This window comes from Ceratina calcarata, unplaced genomic scaffold (assembly GCF_001652005.2).
Source record: "Ceratina calcarata isolate Rehan_Ccalc_2016 unplaced genomic scaffold, ASM165200v1 scaffold548.2, whole genome shotgun sequence".
Classification (NCBI taxonomy): Eukaryota; Metazoa; Arthropoda; class Insecta; order Hymenoptera; family Apidae; genus Ceratina; species Ceratina calcarata.
This window is the reverse complement of record NW_017176657.1, coordinates 13,342-17,215: the sequence shown is the minus strand read 5'-3', so window position 1 is coordinate 17,215 and position 3,874 is coordinate 13,342. Positions and strand designations below refer to the sequence as shown.

Below are 3,874 nucleotides of genomic sequence, written 5' to 3'. Positions count from 1 at the left end.
CATTTCGTGGGGGTGAAAATAACTCATCTCGATATATGAAAATATACTGCATAAAATTTTACATCAAAAAGACAAAAAAAGAGAAAACTGTTTTAGTACATTTTAGAAAAGTCACACAAATTGTTAGAAAACAAAATCTGAAAATGAATAAAGATTACAGGAAATGCCAAGCAAGTAACATTGACCCCCCTTAGTAGATCTACTGTTAAGGAATCTCGGAAAACTCAGACTCGTATCGTACAATAAAATGCGTCGAGTTTTCATTTTACGATTTGGCAAATCGTTAAGTGGAGCCATAAAAATCCGTTGGCCGATTTCTAGGAACAGTATAACCAACGAATCCCATTACGACCGCTTGCTACGCTCGCAGTGGCTCTCTTCAACGATCGTCGACGTAATCGCCGGATTACCGGAAACGTACGAACTTAGGCCACCCTTACGGTTTCCCACGGGCCGCGGATAGATACATACGCACCCAGTTAAATCGGTCGGAGCTTGTTAACGTTCTGGCGAACGTGCCGATTCTAACGTACAGTCACGGCCGACGGTGAACTCGTTTGAAACAATTTCGTTTCCGACGTAATTACATCCGTGCGATGTTGTTCCTTAAATAAAACGGGTGCTGACCTTCGTCCCTTGCTACGAAATTGTGTCGTGGAAAAATAAAGAGTGGGATTAATCAAGAGTCTTAACGAAGCCAAGCAAAGGTACGGAAACTGCATTAGAAATCTCGGGAAACGTCGCCGCGAAGAATTAAAACTCACGCGGAAAAGGGGATGATCCAAAAAAAAAAAGAGAAAATGCAAAGGACGTGGAGTGAAAAACGAGGTAGGGGAAACGTCGAGGGGAGAGAGAGAGAGTGCGCAGATATGAACCACAGGAGACGAAGCAGAATAAAAAAATTTAGAGAGAAGCGTGCGAGAGTGCTCGAATAAAAAGCAAAGGCGCGAAGGTAGGGAATCAAAAAAGCGCGTGACGGGGCAGAGAGGATACGTGAAAACACTGAGAAACTGGAGAAGACGCGTAAAATTCACAGTGAAAAACTTCGGCCGGTTCTTTGAACAACAGGGAAAAAGTCGAACATGGATTCGTTAAACGAATCCGCGTCGATGCCGTTCGTTTTTTAATCGCATAACCCGAGCGAGTCGCGAGCATGTTCAGCTATACTAATTACTGCAGATTAAGCAGTAACGATTTGGTAGCGAGTCAGACCCGGGATAATCTCGGATAATTTTCACGTTGATACTTGTAAGGATTTAGAAGGCTGATTGTTAAGCGTTCGTCGACTAATCTACGGATTAATGCTTTCGCGCTAGAAAGAACGAGCGCGGAAAATCGGTGAATTCGACTAAAAAAGAATTACTATATCACTTTCTCCGCCGGTGGAACTGAATTCGCGATTAAGCGCCGCCGTTCGGCGATTCACGTCGGTCCGCGAATAATTGCTCCGACATTCATACGACCGGTTCTCGTTTTCGATGATGTATTTATGACTCTTCGACGGTGAATCAATTTAACACTAGAAAGACTGAAACTTAGTATATACCTATATTGCCCAAAGCNCAAGTAACATTGACCCCCCTTAGTAGATCTACTGTTAAGGAATCTCGGAAAACTCAGACTCGTATCGTACAATAAAATGCGTCGAGTTTTCATTTTACGATTTGGCAAATCGTTAAGTGGAGCCATAAAAATCCGTTGGCCGATTTCTAGGAACAGTATAACCAACGAATCCCATTACGACCGCTTGCTACGCTCGCAGTGGCTCTCTTCAACGATCGTCGACGTAATCGCCGGATTACCGGAAACGTACGAACTTAGGCCACCCTTACGGTTTCCCACGGGCCGCGGATAGATACATACGCACCCAGTTAAATCGGTCGGAGCTTGTTAACGTTCTGGCGAACGTGCCGATTCTAACGTACAGTCACGGCCGACGGTGAACTCGTTTGAAACAATTTCGTTTCCGACGTAATTACATCCGTGCGATGTTGTTCCTTAAATAAAACGGGTGCTGACCTTCGTCCCTTGCTACGAAATTGTGTCGTGGAAAAATAAAGAGTGGGATTAATCAAGAGTCTTAACGAAGCCAAGCAAAGGTACGGAAACTGCATTAGAAATCTCGGGAAACGTCGCCGCGAAGAATTAAAACTCACGCGGAAAAGGGGATGATCCAAAAAAAAAAAGAGAAAATGCAAAGGACGTGGAGTGAAAAACGAGGTAGGGGAAACGTCGAGGGGAGAGAGAGAGAGTGCGCAGATATGAACCACAGGAGACGAAGCAGAATAAAAAAATTTAGAGAGAAGCGTGCGAGAGTGCTCGAATAAAAAGCAAAGGCGCGAAGGTAGGGAATCAAAAAAGCGCGTGACGGGGCAGAGAGGATACGTGAAGTTACGAATTGTGTTTCATTATTTATTGAAAATTTGAACGACGATATATCGTCGTTCGGTACTAAAAGGGTTAAGAACGTGTGCGATCGTTCTGCGAATCTCGTTTGCTATTTTTTAAGACGGCGTTTTGTAAGCAACTGATACGTGCCGCGGGATTGATACGTTCGAGCTTCTCCAGTCCTTCGCGGATCGCGTACGAAGTCGCGAACCAGACCGTATTTCCACTGAACGAGAAATCGTCACGGTTTGAAAAACTGCTGCGTTTTCCTATTCCGTTGTACGGAATCGGTCGAAGGATCTGTACGACTTCCTTCGAATTCTTTTTTATATAAATTCAATCACCGGCGTGGCGCGAGTAATTGAAACGTAGAAACAAATCTCGTTCGCCAGCCTATTTCCTAAGAGTTCTCACGAGTTTTCCTCGGAATCGAAACTGACGCAGCGAAACGCTGACAAAACACAGCCGGGGTTCCGTTGCGAGAAAGAACACGGCAAGGAGTTTCCCGGGTATAGGAAGGAAGAAGGAAATCACGCGTGTCACGGCAACGATTTACGAACGCTTTATCGCTGAGAGCGAACAGTACGGTAATTCGGTGACAAACGAGCTCGTCGGTAGTGCGTTCACCGTGCCCTACTACGAGCTCGTTGCTAAACGCCCGGTTGCCACCGAGTCGTTTATCCTGTTCCAGTGGACCAGTTTTCGCTTCAATTTGTACTTTGCCAGCAAGTGTCAAACTGTACTGCAGCCAACTTGGTCGTTCCGCTTTCGAAGACATTCGTTTTCCGTTACCGAACCGAGTGAAAAAATACTGAACGTACTCCGATTCGACGACGACGACGACGACGACGCGACGTACGAATCGACGGATACGACATTGCGCGTTAATGGGTCGCACGAAGCAATTTCTGACTATATTTTATCTACGTCAGTGAACCATCGTCGGAACAGCAGACGTGGGAGAAAGGAAACGTACTCACAGGCTGGAAATAGCTCAATTGGATGGCGGAGCGATCATCCGGGAAACGGGAAGATCCGGGTGAAGAAATCACAGTCCAGTAAATCCGTTCGTTTCTATAGAACAGAAAATAAAACAGTTTATAGCGTATTTTATTTGATCGCACGAACTTCTTGTATACGAGTACGGATGCCAGTCCCTCGGACCGATCATGTTTTGCATCTACCGACTCTATTTCGCAATTATATAAGCGAGTGGATAAAGTTCTAAGAATATCTAGCGTTCGAACGACTAATAGGCACGGTTGCTCGTAACTGCGATTTAAGAATGTATTGGCTATACAGTCAATCCCAAAAGTTTATGCACTTTAGAAACGCATTTTTTAAAAAGAAATCAGGCGTCGGAAGAACATTGCTAATAATTAACAAAAGAAAAAGATTTTCGATTTTTCCGAGATTTTTCCAAGGGGTACCCCTTCAATTTCTTCCAGATTTTCGTTTTTGGCCAATAACTCCTAAACCGTTGGAC

The 3,874-nt window shown here is 44.6% G+C and overlaps 1 protein-coding gene across 1 annotated transcript in view; it reads right to left on the bottom strand.

Annotated features, from left to right (window-relative positions):
- Positions 1-3,456, bottom strand: part of Con (leucine rich repeat protein connectin) — a 51,683-nt gene extending 48,227 nt beyond the window's left edge. Inside the window, exon 1 of the mRNA XM_026816815.1 lies at positions 3,365-3,456. The gene's annotated coding sequence lies outside the window, so the exon portion shown is untranslated. The remainder of the gene's footprint in view (positions 1-3,364) is intronic.
- Between the last annotated feature and the right edge of the window lie 418 nt (positions 3,457-3,874).